Source organism: Vipera ursinii (assembly GCF_947247035.1).
Source record: "Vipera ursinii genome assembly, chromosome: 9".
NCBI lineage: Eukaryota > Metazoa > Chordata > Lepidosauria > Squamata > Viperidae > Vipera > Vipera ursinii.
In genome coordinates, this window is record NC_139523.1 from 13,628,072 (window position 1) to 13,651,613 (window position 23,542).

A 23,542-nucleotide genomic window follows, 5' to 3' on the forward strand; every position below is an offset into this window, starting at 1 on the left:
TGTCCTAATAAAGTGCTTGAAGCATAGTATACATTTTATTAACTCAGGCAAAGACAAAGAGGATTAATTGAGGGCTATCATAAAAGGCTCCATTAGCTACAGTATAATAAATCTGAAAACAGTGGGGAAAATGGAAGGGCAGAATATATAATTAAAAAAATGTATTTGGGAAAAGGTTGCATGCAAATGTTAAAAGTGATAAATTTTGGCCTGACAATAATTCAACCAGAAAGCCACAAAACTTTCAGCTTTATGAGCAGTCATTCCTCAACCATAACAGCACATTATCCTTAGAGTTATGTTAGGAAAATCCTGGCAGTTGCTATTTTCAGTCAAGGTATGCATACATTACCGAACAAATGAAAAATGAATCCCAAAAAAATCATTTGTATTCAGTCCAAACGCAGGAGGAATGAAGGGCTAAAAATAGCTCCATCTGTAATCCCATTGACCATTTATTGGAGGAGGTGGACACAATGGTAGTCATCGGCTAATTTCCTTCCGAAGCTGCAATTTCACTTTTCTGATAAATGAGCCAGAAAAATGAGCCTTGGAGAAAAAAAGAAAACAGGAAAAAACAGGTGAGAAAAGGATTGCATAGCTCCAGTCATAATGGAAGCCAATCAGACTGGAGAGAAAATCATTAGGAGCAAAAATGCAAAAGAAGAGTCAAACTATTTTCCAAAGCATCAAAAGGCAAGACAAGAAATAATGGGTGAAAACTAACCAAGGATCGAAGCAACCTAGAACTAGCGAGAAATCTCCTATCGGTGAGAACAATTAATCAATGGAAGACTTGCCTTCAGAAGTTGTGGGTGCTCCAACAATAATTTTTAAGAATCTGGACAGTCACTTGCCTGGAACGGTGTAGGCTGTCTTGCGTGAGCAGGGGGCTGGACTAGAAGACCTCCAAGGTCCCTTCCAGCCCTATGATTCTATGTTATAAGAATAATCATTGCATTTTCTTTCTTTCTTTCTTTCTTTCTTTCTTTCTTTCTTTCTTTCTTTCTTTCTTTCTTTCTTTCTTTCATTTATTCACACATTTTCCATAGCCACCTTAGTCAACAAAGTATCTGGCAGCAAATACATTAAATAGATAGATAGATAGATAGATAGATAGATAGATAGATAGATAGATAGATAGATAGATAGATAAATTCTAAGACAATTTTAAAAATTAACACAGTAAAAACACGAATGAATGAATGAATGAATGAATGAATGAATGAATGAATGAATGAATGAATACAGCCACTAAATATCATCCCCGGCACAAAGTTTTCTGGGTAGATTGCTGAATTATTTGTGATATCTTAATCACAAATGTCCCAAACACATGAAAAAAAATAGGCAGTAAAATAAGAAAATTTAATGAATGAGGAATGTGGGAAAAATAGAAACTTACTGCCCCAACCCAGAAAACACTGGAGCGGAGAGAGATTCTGGTGCTTCAGCCAGACAACAAAGAGGCTTTTTCTATTGCTTCCTGTTTAGGAGGACCCAAGAGATAAATGGGACCCTTTCCAGGTTTAGTGAGAAGTTGCTTACCAGAAACAGATCATGCCAGACAAATCTTATTACATTCTTTGACCAAGTGACAAAATTAGTGGACCAGAGGAATGCTGTAGATATAATTTACTTGGACTTCAGTAAGGCATTTGATAAAGTAGATCACAACCTACTACTTGATAAGATAGAAAAATGTGGGTTAGATATCTCAGGGGCTGCCACAAAGAAGAGGGAGCCAAGCTATTCTCCAAAGCGCCTGAAGGCTGGACAAGAAGCAACGGATGGAAACTAATGAAGGAGAGAAGCAACCTAGAACTAAGGAGAAACTTCCTGACAGTTAGAACAACTAACTAGTGGAACAACCTGCCTCCAGAAGCGGTGAATACTGGAAGTTTTTAAGAAGAGACTGGACAGCCATTTGTCCAAAATGGTATAAGGTTTCCTGCCTGAGCAGGGGGTTGGACTAGATGACCTCCAAGATCCCTTCCAACATTATTATTATTATTATTATTATTATTATTATTATTATTATTATTATTATTATTATTATTATTATTATTGTTAAAAAATAGTTCAGTGGTTCATGCTGACCCCTAATGAATACAGAATAAGAGTTGGAAGGACCTTGGGGGGAATCCTAATCCAACTCCCTTCTCACGTAGGAGACCCTACTATACAATTCCAGTCAAATGGCTATCCAGTCTCTTCTTAAAAACCTCTAGTGATGGAGCACATAAAACGTCTGGAGGCAAGTTGCTCCATTGATTCATTGTTCCCACTGTCCGGAAATTTCTTATTTTAGCTTGGATCTCTCCTTGACAGGCTTCCATCCATGACTTCTTGTCCTGCCCTCAGCTGCTTTGGAGAATAGGTTGTCCCCCTTCGTCTCTGTTACAGTCCCTCAAATATTGGGGTTAAATAATGAGACTATCCTACTTTGAGATAAATTTAGCCATAACAATCTGCTAGACCAGGGTTCCCCAAACCTGGGTCCATGGATTGGCACCGGTCCGCAGCATGACAGCAATTGGTCCGCACAAACGAGCAAAGCTCCATCCTTGGGATACAGGCAGTATTCAAAACCATGCTCCCTCTGGTCCACGGAAAAACTTTTCGACATGGCACCAGTTCCTGGTGCCCAAAAGGTTGGGGACCTCTGTGCTAGGCTCTCAAGTGCACTTCTGCACACTTCCTTTAATTGTTCCCCTTCTCTTTTTTTTTCTACCCAAAGCACTGTCGGGTTTTTAGAGATTTCCCTCAGATAGAAAATAATTCTTTTCCAAGGTTCAGCTCAGACAGCCTTCTTAACACGATTTACTGAAATGAAAGAGAGACGGTTACAAGAATTCCAGTAACTGAACTCTTTCCCTCTTACAAACAATTTATCTCCTAAGAAGCTAGCAAGTCTAAGAATATTTTTTTCATTGACCATGGATGAAGGTTTAGATATGTTATTTTTTTAAAAAAAAACAACAAGTCTTCTCTCTCTACGTTTTGCTGTTGCTTGCTGATTATTGTGGTTTGTGGGTTTGCTACTGTTTGCTAAACCTGAAGAACTGTGTTTTGACTTACGGACTGGTAAGTAGACTCTGAATTGGATAATCCTTGGACTATTGTTATTTGCTATCATCTCTTTACTCATGTATGGACTGATTTTTTCTTGGACTGTGCTATTGTATTATTCCACAAGTAAAACTTTTTTACACACCTCAGTGTATCTGTGTGGTTGCTGCGTAAACTTGACTACTCTCAGTATCCTCTTTTTCTGTGCAAGCTCTTGTTAGCTCAAGAGGTACTCTGCACATCCTTATCAACTCTCATTAAAAATCATTCCTTGAAACAGTTACAAGGACATTCTATGCAATTTCATGTGCTTATTATGCCGCCCTTTCCTTTCCTTTCCTTTCCTTTCCTTTCCTTTCCTTTCCTTTCCTTTCCTTTTTCCTTTTCCCTTTTCCCTTTTCCCTTTTCCCTTTTCCCTTTTCCCTTTTCCCTTTTCTTTCCTTTTCTGGCTCTTTCCACATTGCCAGTTTCTCCATCTACCCTCAAATGGTCAGAAAATACCAGCATGACTGTAATAAAAAAAATGAATTGAAAATAGCGGCCCAAAATTCGCTATTCTTCTAGGAGAAAAACAGGCAGAGCCTGGGGGCAGAGTCAAAAGAGCTATCAGCCTGGTGTCTTTACATTCTTGCAAACAGTCCAACCCCTCTTGGATTCCATTCACTCTTATCTAGCCCAGTTTAGCGCTGACCTTCAGTTGACTAGATTCTTGTGTATAGGCAAGAGGAATACATTAGCTGAACTGGAATTTCACACATGGTCCTGATTATTTGTACCTGACAGTTCCCAGGTAATCCCTGTATTGGAGTGTTGCCAGATGGTAGTATTAGCAAAAGGTGCCTTGGTGGAGCAGTGGGCTAATGCCTCCTTAAGTAACACCAGCTGCCTGCAATTAGTGCAGGTTCGCATCCCACCAGGCTCAAGGTTGACTCAGCCTTCCATCCTTCCGAGGTAGGTAAAATGAGGACCCAGATTGTTGGGGGCAATTAAGCTGACTTTGTAATAATGCCGCTTGGGGTGTGTGTGAAAGCCCTAATAAGCAGGCATATACATAGAATGAAGGCTACTGCTAAGCTTGTAAGCCGCCCTGAGTCTTCGGAGAAGGGCGGGATATAAATGGAATAAAAAAAATGGCCCTGGAACATTGCAGCCGTCATAAATATGAGTCAGTTGCAAGCATCTGAATTTTGGTCAGATAACCATGGGATGCAGCAACAATCATAAGTGTGAAAAACAGTTATAAGTCACATTTTTCACTGCCGTGGTAACTTCAAACGGTCACTAAACAAACTGTTTTAAGTCAAGGACTACCTGTATTTTGCATACTTTTCTGCCAGCTCCTCTTTATCACAAAAGGGAACGATGCGCATCCTTCAAATTGCTGCATTCAAGGGCGAGTCTTGTACTGCCTTTGACCCAGAGATATCCCTCTACTTCAGGAAGAATTTCTTCAAAGCCAAACTAATATTCTATTATTCTTTGATAACCACCTCAATTCATTCCTCATCCCATTTGTGTTGCTATGTTTTCTGGATGGAATGAAATAATAGGCATTCATTTCTCAGACAGAGTTCAGTGTCTTTCTTTCTAGCTTTCACAGTTCAGTGAACAGAAGTGAGTGTTTGTGCTGACCTAAGTATTCTTCTATTATCTTTTGATAGCAGTATAAGTAGGTACATGACTGAGGCATAGCTCTTTTCCCATTTTGTAAGCTTCTAAAAGCAATCTCTATGCTCAGATCTTTTGTCCATGCCATAGCCTGTATTCTACAAAGAGAGGGGTAAAAAAACAAAACCAAACTTTAGCACTTTCTATCCACTGAGATATTAAAAACTGCCCGAGAAGCCACAGTGATGAAAATCTATCTTGCCTGCACTGGATGGTTTTCTCTTAGTAGCCCTCTGTCTCCTGCCGCATCAATTTTTTATTAATTTTATCAAAATATAAAATACAAAGGCAAATAAAAAGTAATGGAAAAAGGGAAGAAGAGAACATGTGGGGTGGAAAGGGAAAAAGAAAAAAGGGTATTGACTTCCAACTCTCTCTGGCACAGCAGAAGATAATAACATTACTGTTATGTACTGGGCTCTTGTGATACACCACCTGGGTTGCTGGAGCAGCTAACGACTCTCCAGCAACCCAGACTACCAGTCTCCTGTGCTGCAATTGGCTATCCCCAGGCAGCAATGGTTTATTCAAACCTATTGGCTGCCGCCTAGGGGCTAGACTATATATTGCGGCTGGTTACAGCCTCTGCCTCAGTACAGTTCCAGCAATAAACAATGAGTTATCCTGTACTCAGCTTTGTGTTGTCATTCCTGCACCAAAGAACCCGCTATTTAACAATTACAACCTCAACTTTTTATTTTTATACAATATTATACACTAGCCATTTCTATAACAACAAACCTATCTAATCAACAAAATCAAAATCAAAATTTCATTTTTTCCCTTTGAATCTTTTTTCCTCATATAGTCCCTCTTTATCAGAATTGTATATATTTTTTGCAACACACACACACACACACACACACACTTCCACTTTAACGGCTCATTCATACCTTAACATATGTTAACAGGTAGTTTTAATCAAGAATGTTCTAGTGGAGAACGTCTTGCTAAGTGATGAGTTAAACTAAGGAAACGTTGATGTCATTTTGAAGGTATGAATCTCAGACTGTCTCTGACAGTCTTCACCATTTGGCTACTGGAAACACTCCAAGAAATCTAAGCCAATATCACTCCCCAGCTACTTGTTCAATCCATGTCCTTCTCTTCACTAGACTAGCCATGCCCAGTTCCTACAACCGTTCTTCATTTGGCAGACTTTGCCAACATAGATTGAACAGGTAACTGGGGAGTGATATTGGCTTAGATGTTTCCCATGAAAACACTTCGTTTCTCATCCACAAACTGAAGAAGCTTCTTAGATGAGAAGCGAAATGTTTTCATGGGGGGAAAAACAAGAAAGTCCCATCTTACTCTCTGCAAAAGAATTTTTTAAAAATGGCTCTACTCTTGATTTCCTTGGTGTCCTGGGAGGCATGATTGTGTTTTTTACCTTCCCCCCCCCAATAAAACTCATATTAAAGAAAGATCAGAAGAACCAGATGAAAGAAAACAAAAATCCCCCCCCCGGAAGATAAGTGTAGGAATCAATGTTCTCAATTTTCCTTTCATATATATAAAAGGACACACACATATGTGTCTGTGTGTGTGTAGGAATCAACATGCTTAATTTTCCATTTTCATGTATGTATATATATATATATTTGAAAGATATATATATCCTTCAAACATTCTTTTATATTCTCAGGAGAAAGAATTGTAATTTTATTGAGAAATGTGGCAATATAAAGGTGACTCAAAGTTCCTGGCATCTAAAACAGGGATTCCTAACCTTGGCAACTTTAACATGTATGGATTTCAATTCCCAGAATTCCCCATGGCTGGGTCGGGAATTCTGGGAATTGAAATCCAACCATTTTAAAGTTGGTAAGGTTGGAAAACCCTAGTCTAGAAGAATAAAGCAACAAAGAAGAAACGTGTTTAACATCATTTCAATTTCCAGAATCACTCTTTTCAACAGCAAATTGCAATCCAATGAAAAGACATCAGCATAAATCAACCTAAATAAATCCGATCAATCAAAATAAAATTAATTCACTGCATAAATCAATCCAAGCAAATCCCATCCATCAGAATAAAATAAATTCTCAGCCTAAATCGATCTAAACAAATCCCATCCATCAGAATAAAATAAATTCTCAGCCTAAATCAATCTAAATTAATTCCATCAATCAGAATAAAAAATTCTTCCATTTCAGAATGAGTTTCTCCAGTCAAAATACATTTCCAGAGGTGTGGCAATACTAACCTATTATATCAAAAGCAGTAAGTGGGATTTCAAAGGGACATAGAATGGGTTTCAGTAGAAGAAATTGAAGTTGCCCCGAAATTATGTTACAACAACATTTTGTCTGTGTGTCTGTGTTTTTGGCACATGTGACACTTCCTCATTTATCATGAGATGTTGCTGACAATTCATTTAGAAATCATTTCTTTTTAAAAAAGTTGGGATTAGAAAATAAAATAGATGTAGAACAGTTGGAAGGGACCTTGGAGGTCTTCTAGTCCAACCCCCTGCTCAAACAGGAGACCCCATACCATTTCAGACAAATGGTTGTCCAATCTCTTTTTGAAAGCCTTCAGCGATGGAGTACCTACAAGCTCTGAAGGCAAGCTATTCCATTGGTGGATTGTTTTAACCATTAGGAATTTTCCCCTTAGTTCTAGGTTGCTTCTCTCCTTGGTTAATTTCCATCCATTGTCTTGCCTTCTGGTGCTTTGGAAAATAGTTTGACCCCTCTTTGTAGGAGCCCCTCAAATATTGGAGTGCTGCTATCATGTCTCCCCTAGTCCTTTTTATTAGACTAGACCAGGGGTAGGCAACCTTGGCTCTTTTATGACTTGTGGACTTCAACTCCCAGAATTCCTGAGCCAACCATGCAGGAATTCTGGGAGTTGAAGTCCACAAAAGAGCCAAGGTTGCCTACCCCTGGACTAGACATACCCAAATTACACAAATATATATTTTTATTATGATTTTTTTTTAAAAAAAATTTTTTAAAAATAATTATGAAAAATCAGGATGTATAATTAAGATTTGTTTCTGAAGTTAAGTTTCACAAATGTGTTGGACGAGATCTTTTCATGGTTTCAAATGATATTTTTACTTTTCTCAAAGGTCCCATGTAGTGAGCAAATATACAGAGGGTACTTCTGTGTTTTAATAGGTTGTTTTTTTATCTGACTTCATTCATTCATTCATTCATTAGGGGACTGGAGTATAAAACATATAAGGAACGGTAGCAAGAATTGGGTATGTCTAGTTTAACGAAGAGAAGGGCGAGGAAGGACATGATAGCAGCGTTCCAATATCTCAGGGGCTGCCACAAAGAAGAGGGAGTCAAGCTATTCTCCAAAGCGCCTGAAAGCAGGACAAGAAGCAATGGATGGAAACTAATCAAGGAGAGAAGCAACCTAGAACTAAGGAGAAACTTCCTGACAGTTAGAACAATTAACCAGTGGAACAACCTGCCTCCAGAGGTGGTGAATGCTCCAACACTGGAAGTTTTTAAGAAGAGATTGCACAGCCACTTGTCTGAAATGGTATAGGAGGTTGAGCAGGGGGTTGGCCCACCCACTTTGGAATGCAACATTTGACAGGCCTCTCAAGTCTGAAGGAAAAGGCTCTACTTCCAATTTGGTCTAGTCCAGGGGTAGGCAACCTTGGCTCTTTTATGACTCGTGGACTTCAACTCCCAGAATTCCTGAGCCAGCACGGGAGGAAGAAGGTGTGTGGATATGCTCACCGCCTTGAGCTAACACAGTAACAGAGTTGGAAGGGCCTTGAAACACAGGACAGCTGAATTTCCTTCCCTTTTGACCCACCTCCTCAATTTTGCACAGTCTATATTTGTTACATGCATTTGATGGACAGTAAGTGCAACGCGAGACATTGATTATATTCTTGCCACTGGCAGTTAAACAAAAGAATGGCTCAGCAGCGGAACAATTCAGTCAATCTCTTATTTATTTATTTTTTTAAAAAAATACGATTATATCTGAAGACATGCTGTGCTGGGAAAAGATAGGAGGGAGGAAAAAGATTAGATGCTGGACCAGCAAAATAGAGATACATTTATTTATATTTGTTATGAAAACAGCAGATGTCAAAAAAAATATATCAGGATTTGTAGAAAATATGATTGGGGAAAATATGAAAGGGGAAGGTAACGGTGCATGAGGTTGTACAGAGGTTTGGTCTTCAGTAAAAACAGTTCTCCAATAAAAGCAATTTAAACTAAAACAGTTTCAGGCAAAATAATGTCCTCCCATCAAACGTAGAGGTAATCATTCGGAAACCAATGAGAAGTGACAGGAAAGTCACAGCTGAGGTGTGCCTGAAAATGTGAGGCTATTCCCCACAGCTTTAATATTTATATTTCCCCAAGTAATTCCTCACCACGAGCAGAAATGTGTTTCCAGAAAAACACAAAGCTTTACACAAAACCAAGTGATATTTGCTCCAATGTTTTCTCTCTATAATGGCAATCAAAATGTGACTGGGAGGCTCAGAACAACAACATAAAAACAAAACCAACACATGGTAATTATACCTAATCCTGGGAGTAGAACAGCACTTAGACTTATATACTGCTTCACAGTGCTTTACAGCCCTCTCTAAGCAGTTTACAGAGTCAACATATCTGGGTCCTCATTTTACTGCACTCAGAAAGATGGAAGGCTGAGTCAACCTTGAACCGGTCAGGATGATTTAAGGGAGGGAGGGATTTAAGGGAGATAATTCCAGCTTTAATCTTTTTGTGTACAAGGCAATAGCAGAACAGAGATGATACCTCCTCTATTCTGCACCATTAAAGAAGCAATTTGGTGGATATGGATGAGGAATCCAATTTAGCACTTGCATGGGAGACCCGAAAAACTCCAGGGCTGTAGCCTTTGGAGATCTGACTTTTGAGAATTTTTTTTAAAAAAAAAACTTTGAAAGGTAAAAATTGTGCAATTACATATTATTGCCAAGAAAACTGCCTAGATGTGCCAAGAAGCCACCAGGATTGAAACTCAACTTCAAGAAAACTTTATTTTTCTTATAACGTTTGGATTTCACCAGTACAACTTGAAAATACTTATATTCAGAGCTTAGGATGGGTTGTGGGCACATCTGTATGACAAGGCATCTCATTAGCAGGTTGTGCTTTTATCTCTGTAGTTTGATCCTGCCAGGTTTGCGTGGTGCCCTGGGGAACAATGACTCATGTCCCTGTGAATATTGCGATGGATAAAGAAATGGAGCTTGACATCAATATCCTCCAGCTAGCTAGCTAGCTGAAATTTCTTCCTAATTCTGCACTCCTTCAAGGAAGTGAAAATAAATGAAGCATTGATAGAGATGCACCTGTCAACTGCTGCCTGGTATTTTTCACTGGTGAAGATCTGCAACTTTCTGCATTCAATAAAACTAATTCTCTTACACACACATTTGCACAACAAGTTGAATCAAGTCCTCGTGAGGAGCAGCTGTCTGGAGCAAAAGTGAGTGATCTCCTTCCTCTATTTGAAGAAGTTTTGTGGGACACTCTAGTTTCCAGTCCTTCAGTTGTGACCACAACATCTCCGCTCATTCAAATCATGTTAGATTGCTATTCTTTACCCAGAAGTCTGTTCTTTAAAAATAGACGCACAGATTCTGCAACCATCAAACAATTAGCAAATATGCAATATTGTACTTTTAAGCATCTCCACATTGTGCTCATCCTGGTTTGCCTGAAGTCTTTTCTTCATTTGAATTCGTAGGCAACAAAATAATTTATTTTTTTTATGTTACCCTCTTCCTTGGCAACTCATATAGTAGTTTTAATTACTTTGTTTGTGGGGAAAAAACTTGCTTTATTTGATATTCAGTTTAAGGATGAATGCAACTATGGTGATTCTCAAAAAAAATATTGACTAAACAACACAATTACCTAATGTCTGAGTTACCTAGCCAGTTATTCCTAGACTGAGAAAATACAATTGCTTTGCTTGATTATGTAAATATTTTAGTAAAATACTTAAGTAAACAGAAAGCAGGACAAGAAGCAATGGGTGGAAACTAATCAAGGAAACAACCAACCTAGAACTAAGGAGAAATTTATTGACAGTGAGAACAATCAACCGGTGGAAAGGCTTGCCTCCAGAGGTTGTGGGTGCTCCATCACTGGAGGTTTTTAAGAAGAGACTGACAGCCATTTGTCCAGAATGATATAGGGACTCCTACTTGTGCAGGGTGATGGACTAGAAGACCTCCTAGGTACCTTCCACACTCTGTTATTCTGTTATGTCACATCATGTTAACAAATCAGCTACATCATGATAGTCTGGATCACCAACCAGCTGTATCACAAGCAGTCCTATCCTGTTGTAGTCTAAAGTCAGTAGGGGGCCCTTCCATCAAAAGTATCCTGTTCAATGAGTCACAATGTCTGTCTCTTGCATGAAACCACTAAATGTCTCCTTCAAAAAAAAAAGATTATGAATCAATGAGGCAAATGTTGAAACACTTCACTCCCAGAGAATTTTTTTCTTTGCCTTATAACTTACCTTTATAACCCGGCAAGCCAAAGTTATTACCTTTATAACTTGGCAAGCCAAATGATCTGGAGTAGTTGAACTCTAATCCCACCGGTCTAGCTAGTCTAAGAGATGAAAAATCTGCCCTATGTAACCATGGCAAACCAGGATAGCCTATCAAAACATCCTCCTCCTTTGGGCAAATTGACTGATTGCTAAAAGTTGCACTGCAACCAGAGGAACATTGACTATCCTATCCACAATGTATTACATACGGATCACAGTTCTCAGAGTGTTTCAGGTTATTAACAAGTACAAGTAAAGCCAACTAGGTCAGCTGGAGCTGGAGTAAGTCTTGGGTTTTGTACTTACCAGCCTCTCTTTCTCTCCTGTTCCTTCACAGGTGGAGCTGTAGCATATTGGACAAGATGGATCTTTGATCTGATCCAAACTGAATGCAGTCACACAACAGGTCTAATCTGGTTCCTGAATTTTCTGAGTTTCCATTATAAATAATCAACTAACCAAATGGAGTTGATTTGTTCCACTAGACAAGCTGAAACAAAAAAAAACAACAAATGAAGGTTGTTAAGGTTAATCCAAACGTAGCATGTGGGAAGGTTGTACCCAGGAGGTTTTCAGCTGACTTGATTAAATGTATGAGGCAAACACAGCCAATAACTGTTCTCACACTTTTAGAAATCAAAGGAGTAAATCTAATCCAACTTTCAACCATTCATAGTTGCACAGGCAACCTGTCTTGAATGTGACAAGCAGAATAACAGAAGACATAAGAAGGTCTTAATTGTCTATTTAGGGTTCCTCTCCATCTATTTATTCTTTGTATTGGGGTATTTCAGATCCTGAAGTCTCACCTAATTGGCTTCTCTGGGTATAACTGGAGTCAGTGGCAGCAGTGAGAGCTAGTAGGACATTCCAGGTGACAGAATGACCTACCCTAGTGAGATCACAATTTGATTTCCTTCTGGAATAGGAAGGTTTTTTTCTCTCTCATGTCTTACTGTAAAGGCAGGTCCCACCAGACATCAGTAGGATCAGAGAAGAATTTATTTTTGACGAATTTGTGGATTGGAATATAGTGGTCATAATTCCAGATGGGTTCAAAATGCTGATTTAGGGCTCTGGTATGGAATATCTATCTATCTAACTATCTATCTATCTATCTATCTATCTATCTATCTACCTACCTACCTACCTACCTACCTACCTACCTACCTTTATCTATCTATCTATCTATCTATCTATCTATCTATCTATCTATCTATCTATCTATCTATCTATCTTTGTCTACCTACCTACCTACCTACCTTTATCTATCTATCTATCTATCTATCTATCTATCTATCTATCTATCTATCTATCTATCTATCTATCTATCATCTATTTATCATCTATCTATACCTATCTATCATCTTTTTTCTTTTCAACAGTCAATTGCTTAGGAAAAAAGGGGGAAAAGGTTTCAAGGTCTCCTTTTGGTTGACTTTTCCTGATTTACTTCTCACTGAATCATAAATCAACTGCACAGGTTTGGGTCAGCATAAGGCAGTTGGCGAGTTTGTGACTTGCCTTTCAGATCCTGCCACACCACTTTGGTTGAAGGCTTTCTGTCTCCTTCTGATGAGCCGAACCCTCGGCTACATCTAAATGAGTGAGAAGCTAAAGCAGACAAATAAAACACTTATTCCAAGGAGGCTTCAAAGCGCTGACAGCAGAAAGAGGTTGCTGAAGAGGCTGACTTCCACCTCTTCTCTCAAATTTAATGTACCCCCTGTGATCACCACCTGAGCCAAGGGAGATCTTAGCTGTGATTGCATTCTGCTGTTTAGAATAAAATACAAGAGTGACTGAGAGAGAGAATGCTATAGGGGAAAATGGAGGAGGCTTTAATATTCCTGTGGATAGAATTGGTGGAAGATAAAAGCAAAAAGCACTGATGGGAATGAACGGTGCCTTGACTTTATGTTATATGCAATTATGAAGTGAAAAAGGGGGGATATGATAGCAGCCTTCCAATATCTCAGGGGCTGCCCCAAAGAAGAGGGAGTCAAGCTATTCTCCAAAGCACCTGAAAGCAGGACAAGAAGCAACAGATGGAAACTAGTCAAGGAGAGAAGCAACCTAGAACTAAGGAGAAACTTCCTGACAGTTAGAACAATTAACCAGTGGAACAACCTGCTTCCAGAAGCGGTGAATGCTCCAACACTGGAACCTTTTAAGAAGAGACTGGACAGCCATTTGTCTGAAATGTTATAGGGTTTCCTTCCTGAGTAGGGGGTTGGACTAAATGACCTCCAAGGTCCCTTCCAACTTTATTATTGTTGTTGTTGTTGTTGTTTCCCTTTGTCTCCTTTCTACAAGGAGTTCTTCATGTGTGTTATTTTGAAATTCCCACCTAGGTGCCCTATCTAGCCAACTTTGCAGGAGTGAACATAGTTAACATTTGAATCTAACACCTATAGGTTGGGAAAAAAATCCAGGTTACAGTGGTGAGTGATTTCCACACTTTTGCAAGAAAAGTGTTACCTGGCCATTATGACTTCTTTTCACAGAAGATGATTCATTAAATATAAATCAGGAGAACTTCCTTCTCTTGTTTCACCATGAAACTGTCTTCAGTCAGTTTTCTTCATTGTTCTTCCATACTTCGAGGAACTTCTTTCCCTTCCTCTTTTATGTACTGTACTTATGTAATTTATATAGCACCCATTTTACACACCTGACTCTGGACAGCTTCCAAGATTAAAATACACCCAAATGTACCAGCTATAACTCCTTAGTGCCCAAGGATAAACCATGACCCGTTCACCATCAGTAACAACAGAACTCAATTACTTACCTGTCTCAAGTGCCTGGGGGAAACAGTGAGGTCTTCAACACCTTAGGAAAAGGTAAAGGTTCCCCCGCACATGTGTGCTAGTTGTTTCCGACTCTAGGGGCCGGTGCTCATCTCCGTTTCAAAGCCGAAGAGCCAGCGCTTGTCCGAGGACGTCTCCGTGGTCATGTGGCCGGCATGACTAGACGCCAAAGGCGCACGGAACGCTGTTACCTTCCCACCGTAGTGGTCCCTATTTTTCTACTCGCATTTTTACGTGCTTTCGAACTGCTAGGTTGGCAGAAGCTGGGACGAGTAACAGGCGCTCACTCTGCTACGCGGCACTCGGGATTTGACCTGCCAAACTGCTGACCTTCTGATCGACAAGCTCAGCGTCCTAACCCACTGAGCCACCGCGTCCCTACATTGAACTATAGTTGACTAGATTCTTGTGTGTAAAGGTAAAGGTAAAGGTTCCCCCGCACATGCGTGCTAGTCATTTCCGACGTAGGGGCTGGTGCTCATCTCCGTTTCAAAGCCAAAGAGCCAGCGCTTGTCTGAGGATGTCTCCGTGGTCATGTGGCCGGCATGACTAGACGCCAGAGGCGCATGGAACGCTGTTACATTCCCACCGTAGTGGTCCCTATTTTTCTACTCGCATTTTTACGTGCTTTCGAACTGCTAGGTTGGCAGAAGCTGGGACGAGTAACAGGCGCTCACTCTGTTATGCAGCGCTCGGGATTCGACCCGCCAAACTGCTGACCATCTGATCGACAAGCTCAGCATCCAGCGCTCTTAATCTCGAGGGGAGAGCTGCCCCTAAGGCAGATGCATAATGAAAATGTAGCATTTCTTTTCAAGTTAGTAAGCGATGCAATTGGTTCCATTCTTAGATCTTGCAAGCTGTAAAAATAAACCTACAAGAGGAAAACCTAATAACTCATTCATCTCCAAGGTGTGTTAAAACAGAGGTCCCCAACCTTTTGGACACCAGGGACCGGTTCGGTGGAGAGAGGTTTTTCCTGTGGACCAGAGGGGGCGTGGTCTTGTGTGCTGCCTGCATCCCGTGGATGGGGCTTCTCTTGTTTGCACGGAACGATTGCTGGCATGCCACGGCCCGGTCCGCAGACCGGAGGTTGGGGACTTCTGTGTTAGAATACTGCACACACACCCCTGCCTCCAATTACAGGACAGGGTGCCATGCAGTGTATATATCAGTGCCATTCCATTCTCTGTGTACATGTGTGAAAGGAAGGGATGTCAGCAGGAAAACAGCGAAGGAGACATGGAAAAGAAGGGTAAACGTGTGCTGTATTACTTTAGGAAAGCATTGGGGAATTGCATTCTCTGATGCAATGCAGAAAGAGACAGAGAGGTGGAACAGCATCTCCTGAGGTTTGTTTCTTTGAATTTAAATCCTCCAACTCAGTTCAAGAGAAGCATCATTGATCATGTGAACGATAATGATGACATACAATTTTCACTGCCCTCAAAGGCTTAGAGATCCAGGAGACCCGTGATTATTATGTTAATTTAATCTATTTGCAGAATACACTCAGAAATGACATTTCATTTATGCATCAAACATACATTATTTCCACAAGGAATTTCTAAAGTAGTTTTTTTTCCATTCTGCACAATCCTGATTCTATGAAATATATACGTTGGTGAAGCATTTCTCAATTTCTCCCTGCCAACAGAAGAGACGCTGATTAAACTGTCACATGTTGTTGAATAAATTGTCCATAAAACTGTTGATTCTACTCCAAATATGAACTGCAAGCAATGCTCTAATTTACGCATTGTTCATCTGGTCTGAGAAAGCATACTAGATGTCAAATTGGATTACAAAGCGAAGGGGCCTATAATGTTCCTTATGGCTTTCCCTAGGGTCCTTAAAAGCTACTTTAGCCCACTTGGCATCCAGAATCCTGGAGGAATGAGTGGATTTTATGCAAAGCTTTTGCTCTTAGACATGAAACTTTCCAGGGCCTGCACAGAGGATAAAAACTGTGTAACTGCAGTGAAAATAAAAATGAAGCTACAAATGATAGCTTCTTTTTTTAAAAGAAATGAAATATGTTTTTGTAATATTGCTGAAGGTTGATCATAAATAAAGACAAGAAGCATGCAACTTCATCACATATAATAAACGAAGCAAGGTCTGTTCACATCAGAATCGTCTACCTATTATCAATCTATCCATCTATATATCCATCCATTATCCATCTATTTATCCATCTATTATCCATCCATCTATCCCTGGGGCTAGATGATTCCCCATTGAAATGAATCAAGTAAAATGCAGAACATGTAAAGGATTTTCTTAATCCTCCTTGATTATATGGAGAAACTATAGCTATTAAACATTGTTACCAATGAATAACAGAACAGAGTGTTGAACTTAACAAAATATAAATTGCTCTAGAAATCTAAGAATGGTGGCAATTTGAGAAAGCCTTCTAAAAACTACATCTGTTCAGAGAAGATACAGATAAATAAAATGTAATCCTCCTCCTGCTCCTCCTCCTCCTAATTTAAATTTGGACCACCTAAAAAAGAAACTAAAGGAAGATTCAAAAATAAATTCTGCAAACCAACGTCATCAAAGGAAAACTGAACACATTTTCAAACACTAGATACAATGAAGGATGAAACTGTAGATCATCTCATTGGTGGGTAGATGTAGCCCTCAACTTGCAACCATTTGTTTAGTGACCATTTGAAATGACAATAGCAATGGGAAAAGTGATGTAGAATTGGTCCTCGCATTTATGACAGTCGCAGTGTCCCTATGGTTACATGGTGAAAATTTGAATGCTTGACAACCCCTACGTATTTATAATGGTTGCAGCATCCCCGAGTCATGTGATCACCATTTGCAACCTTCCCAGACAGCCTCTAGCAAGCAAATAACAATAATAAAGTTGGAAGGGAACTTGGAGGTCATCTAGTCCAACCCCCTGCTCAGGCAGGAAACCCTATACCATTTCAGACAAATGGCTGTCCAGTCTCTTCTTTAAAACTTCCAGTGTTGGAGCATTCACAGCATTCACAAGTCAATGGAGAAAGCCAGATTCATTTAATGACCACAGGATTCACTTAACAACTGCACAGATTTTGCTTAACAACCATGGCAGGAAAGATCGTAAAATTGGGTGTGTGACTCCCTTTAAAGCCACCTTGCTTATCAGTGTGAATTTTGGTCCAAATCACATCCATACGTCAAGGACTACCTGCATAATAAAATCACTCAAACACAGTATAAACAATGCTGCAAAAATTGAACATTTAAAATTTAAACAAAAATTCAACTGTGCGGTTTGCAAAAACCACTAGGATCATATCCCTGGAAAAGTTTCACAAAGGGGATCAAAATGTTGTGTGATTTCAACATTCAGACCAATAGAGCTTTAAACAGAATAGACACATCATTACCGTTATAGACAAGAAAATGGTCTAGTTCAGTGTTTCTAAAGCTTGCTGGCTGGGGAATTCTGGGAGTTGAAGTCCACATCTTGACGTTGCCAAGGTTGAGAAGCACTGGCTTAGTTCATTGATCTAGCAATTCCCAGAAATAGTCATATTGATGGAATACCACAGGAGAAAATAATATAATATTGTGATTTACAAATTAAGGTTGACAGATGATGGGGGGAAAGATTGGTTATTGTATCTACTGGACTCAGAGCTCCTGGTGCAATGCCAAAAGAGCTCGTGAAATATTTGGATATATTCAATTTGCTGGACTTTATACCACTAGAAACTTGCAAAATATAACTTTATTTGGAATAGCATGCATTTTACAGAGAAAGTCAACCTAGAACTAAAGCAAAATTTCCTGCCAGTGAGAACAATTAATCAATGGAAGGACTTACCTCCAGACATTGTGGGTGGGTTTTTTTTTTAAAAAAAGAAGAAACTGGACAGCCGTTTTTGTCTGGAATAGGATGGGGTCTCCTGCTTGAGCAAAGGGTCTTCCAAGGTCCCTTCCAGCCTTATGATTCTATGTTCTACACTAATACCTGTGACGTCCTTGACCAATTGATGTCGACCCCCCAGTCCATCAGCTGGTGATTTTCATTTGGACAAATAGAATAATCATGTATTATTTTGTAATGTTGGCAGCAAATTAAGGGGGAAAAGCCATCATTTATCTCGTGCTTGTAATGAGGGCTATACTGAAAAAATGAAATTAGTCACTAATGCTTCATATCAGATTTACTGTTTGCCTCCAGACAAGCAATCAGTGCGTATTTTTTCCCCTTAAGCAGTTTCATAATTAACACTCTCTTCTCCCCTGTGCTTCCATCGTGACTTACATTTTCAGTCGCTTCTTAAGCACTTTCGTACTTCCGCTTTGCAAAAACCTTTGCCTGAAGCAGGAAATAATGTCATTCTTTCACAGGTCCCTCCCTTGCTCTCTCGCCCCACCACAGAAAGTGGGAATTTAGAGTTTGAACAATTGATGTTCATGATAACTGTTCACCTCAGCCAATCAGTCAGTATAAGGAGTATGGATTTCTCTTTGCCCCATCATTATGCATCATCTTTGCAGTGAGCCATCCTCTCTGCAAGAGTTTTCAGGAATCCTGTGTTTACCTCTTCAGGAGGAGGGTGTTATATAGCCCCTAGATAGTAATAGATGTCCTTTTCTGCATCCTTTAGAACAGGGGTTTCCAACCTTGGCAATTTTAAGACCTATGGACATCAACTCTGGCTGGGGAATTCTGAGACTTGAAGTCCAAAAGTCGCCAGGGTTGGACACCCCTGCTTTAGAAGATCATGCCAACAGATAATAAAATTTTCTCCCTTTGTGTTAAGGCACTAAGCCAGGGGTAGGCACCCTTGGCTCTTTTATGACTCGTGGACTTCAACTCCCAGAATTCCTGAGCCACAATTCTGGGAGTTGAAGTCCACGAGTCATAAAAGAGCCAAGGTTGCCTACCCCTGCACTAAGCCTATTATAGGCTTAGCAACCCATCCCAAAAATACAGCTAAAGCCAACTTCTGTTCCACAGCAGCTCTGGCCACTTTAAAACCCTTGTTTTAAAGTATTCAGTGAAAATAGCACATTCCTCTTGTAATACTTTAGAGGTTGTGATTTATATTTGTTGTTACTGCTGAGCAGAGTCCTTGTAGTTTTCTTGGCAATGTTTTCCAGAAGTGCTGGGCCATTGCTCCTTCTGAGTGCTGGTTTCATGACCAAGGCTGGACTAGAACTCACTATCTCCCAGTTTCTAGCCTGATGCCCTAACCCCGTGGTGGCGAACCTGTGTCACACGTGCCACAGGTGCCATGCAGAGCCCTCTCTGTGGGCACGCGCTCCGTTGCCCCAGTCCTAGGCCTTCAGCTGGGTTTTATAAAACCTTTTCACTTTAGGCCTCCGCCACCGTGTGCAAAAAAAAAAAAAGGTTCAATCAATCAATCATTTTCAACTTCTCAAGGGGAAAAAAAAGATCTCGCAAAGTTGGAATTGATTGATTGATCTTTTTAGTCCCACCTAGTCCCACCGCAGCCACGCCCACCCAATTGGCCACACCCACCTGGCACCCGACAATACATAATTGGGTTTGGGGTTGCAGTTTAGGCACTCGATCTCTAAAAGGTTCGCCATCACTGCCTTAACCACTACACCAAACTGGCTCTCATTCTGTAAACAGGACCATGTAAAATTTCTACATTCACGGGTTTACATAGATATGCCTACACTCATTCACTCATTCATTCTCAACAATGAAGGTGATTTCGGTCCTCACCAATCGGGTTGCATTCAGCACTACGCCCGAGTATTTTGTTCTGACCTCAAATGAAACATTCAGCTGGGTTTTAATGATCTCTTTGAAAAAGACTTGTTAGTCATTGGGCACAAATAAAGAAAGTGGCATATTTATTAATGCTTGTTTGTGGGGATCAAGAGATGGAGAGCTATAGGAGAAGTAAATCTCCATAAAAGCCTCTATAGAAGGTATTCGTTTCTTTAAATCTTAATGCAAGTAGAAACCTAACCAACAGAGACATGCTATCAAGCGTAAATGAAAAGAACACCATAAACTCAACCCTTGGGAAATTTAAAGCTGGGCATGTTCTGAATATCATCTACAAGCTTGCTTGTTTTCACTTCCGTTCAAAAATCATGAAAGTCACCCTGCTGTATCAAGCCCAAGAGTCCTTCAATCCAACATTAAATTCCACACAGTGGTCAGTCAGAAAGCAGCGAGGCACACTCTACCACACCTTAATCTACAGGTAGTCCTTGACTTATGACTGCAATTGAGCCCCAAACTTCTGTTGAAGTTGAACAAGGCAACAAGATTACGTGAGTCGCATCCCATTTTATGACCTTTTTGCCTTGCCTTGGTTGTTAAGCAATTCGCCAGAGTTCTTAAATGAATCGTGCAGTTGTTAAGCAAGTCTGGCTTCCCCAATTGACTTTGCTTGTCAGAAGCTCCCTAGGAAGGTTGCAAATGACAAGGCGGTTGTTAAGCGGGTCGCATACAATTTTATGATCTTTTTGGCATGGTCCTGCAAATGAATGCCAGCCTAAACAGAATAGAGTCTGTATGCCCTTAGAGATTCAAATGTACAATTAATGTCGGGTGTTTGTTCTTTGATTGCTTTCAGGACTTCCTCCCCCCATCTAATTGCAGTAAGCTAATTGTTAGATTGCAAACTCTATTAATTTAATTGACTAGAGCTTTAAAAATGGTGTGCTTGTAGCAATTAAAGGAAACAGCTAACTGGACAAGGGCAGAAGGATGAAGAAAACTAACAGTGAAAATGAGCTGATTCCTGAATTTGACCCTATTAAATAAATCGGCTTTCAAGCCATGAGATTTCAGTAGCCAAATTAGTAGGGGAAGCAAAAAAACACAAAGTGTGTGATTTGTACTTTCTCTAGAATAAATCACATGGAAATAAATTTGGCTTTACTGCTTCTTATTCTCTCCTTCCTTGGAAGCTGGACCGACCCTTCCTTTAATAACAGGAAAATCAAACTGCTGAATTAAATGAATATAAATCTTCAGTCAATTGATGCAGAACAACATGTTCAGATTTTTTAAAAAGATTAAAATGTAATCCGCATTGCTTGCTGACTTTTGTTTTTAAAAACTATTATCTTAAATTGCATTGCAGCAAGGAACAAACATAATTGCTAGTGAAAGGAACAGAATACAATCTTGCTTTTTGCCATAAAAATGTATTTTACTTGTTTTTAGCGTATTGTGTGAACTCTGTCTAGGGGCTTTGTAAATTGTGATTCATAGTTTGTCTTGAACAGACTTTCAACAAAAATGGTTCAATGGATTAAAAGCTTTGCATGGCATGCGAATCCAATCACTATGTTATAGAGGGAAATGTTATTTCTGATAGAATAAATCAGATCAGAACTGGATAGTATATTAAGATGTTCCTTTGAGAGTCATCTCAAGAGGCTGCTACAAGTTTTGTTTTTTTATAGAAAACTCTATACAGAGATAAATAGATCGATCTTTTAGGTTGATATTTGTCCTATCCATTCATTCAAGAATCAAGGCCGTGTATACGTCATTCTTTCCTCTGATTTTTCCATACCTGTTACTAGTTAATTTCAATTTTGCAATTCAAATTTGACCAGATGTCAAAGAGGATATTCATAGGAGAAGATACAGTAATTACAATTACTGTAATATGAATTTATTAATAAAAATCCAGGACAGCATCAGAGAGATTCCTGCTACAACTCTGAGCCAAAATGATAGGGAGGAAATACCATGGAATCGGTTCACAAAGGGTTGTTTCTTTAGACAATTTTTATAGCCCCTCAACCACTCTCTGCCTCCTCCCCATCTAGTTGCTTAGTTTAGGCAACAGCAAGGAAAGGTTAGATATTAATGACAAATAGCTATCTTGCTAAATGTTGGACAGGTATATTGAGCACCTGGTTACGATAACGTGGGAAATAATTATTAAATTGGGATTAAAATGGGAAATCTGTTACGTCACAACTTGTGAGAGCAAATAGAAAGAGCTAGCTTGTCTAACATGCCTTGCTTCTAGGTATTAATTTTAAAAATGCAAGTCAGTCACAGGACACCATCACAATACCTCATGGTAGACCTCGGGTGGAGAAAGACCAACTGGCTCCATGAGCTTCTAAGACCAAGGATGGGTTCCAGTAAAGGAGAATATTTGTACCTCAGTGTTGAAATAAGGGGCCCTTGGCATTCTCTGAGCTTGGTTGTTTTCTTGCAGACATTTCATTACCCAAACTAGGTAACATCATCTGTGCTGCTGATGTTGCCTAGTTTGGGTAATGAAACACCTACAAGAAAACAACCAAGCTCAGAGAATACCAATGACTTCTCAAGGGTGGACTTATTTCTTTAAAACAGGGGTCCTCAAACTTGGCCACTTTAAGACTTGTGGACTTCAACTCCCAGAATTCCCCAGCCAGCATTCTGGGAGTTGAAGTCCACAAGTCTTAAAGTGGCCAAGTTGGAGGACCCCTGCTTTAAGAGATCTATATTTATTTATTTATTTATTTATTTGTTTTTATAAACCACCCTTCTCCCGAGGGACTCGGGGCGGTGTACAGAGTAGGACAGGCAACAAAATGAAACAGTATGGTTGCTCATCTTAAGAAACACAACTCTGGCCCTCTCGTGCTAGTTGTACAAAGTCAAAACCCCATGACAATTGTATAAACAAAAATCAACAAAAGCAAAACCACAAAAACCTGGCACCACAACCCTCCCTTGAGGGAGCCAACACCACCATCGTCATGTTCCAATCTCACCTTATCCCAGTGCTTGAGGGAACCACTTAGTGGATGTGATCTTGGGTCTCTGAGCCCTGAATTGCTATGCCACATATTTCTGATAGAAAGTCTGTTGCTTTGGATCACTCAAGTCTTCCACAGTTTGAGGTGAGGGTCCTAAGGGAACTTGATGTCTCTGCATCATGCTTGGAGTTTCAGCCTTATTGGATGTCTACATTTTCGAGGCAATAGGTGTTTACTAGGGAAAGCAGGAACATTCCCAGACTGAACGTATTCTACAAAATATGCATTTACATTCAAGAAAAGTGAGAGCCTTGATGAAAGTTGCTCTGGATTTGGCTTGGCAAGTCTGAGAAACTCCATGATAGACAGATTAAAATTTCATTATTAAAAAGGGATTGCATTCATTTCTTGCTCAGCTCTGATACCAATGAAATCTCCTGTTTTATTCATCCAGGGGTGCAGGCAGAGCATTTTTCATTTTAGGAGGCTGTGCTCCTGTAAAGTTGCAGAGTTACTGCCTCAAAAAAAAACCAGTTTTGCTAACAGCTTTCATCAAAGGTGCACGCTTTTGGTCAGGGAGCCATTCTGCAAAAAAAATAAATAAATGGAGACAGGCTACAAATCTTTTCTTCCTTTACAGTGATCCCATAAAGAAGAAATGCTGAAAGATTTTCACTGAAAGGTAGCATCTGAATGGGCAAGGGTTACAGAGTTGCCATGGAAACAACCAAACT

At 39.8% G+C, this 23,542-nt stretch overlaps 1 long non-coding RNA gene across 1 annotated transcript; it reads right to left on the bottom strand.

Moving 5' to 3' along the window:
- Positions 1-232: 232 nt before the first annotated feature.
- On the bottom strand, positions 233-11,646 carry LOC310644661. Its single transcript, XR_014493339.1, has 2 exons — positions 11,581-11,646; positions 233-549 (listed from the first exon to the last, which is right to left on the bottom strand). It is a non-coding gene; the product is annotated as an uncharacterized lncRNA (long non-coding RNA).
- Between the last annotated feature and the right edge of the window lie 11,896 nt (positions 11,647-23,542).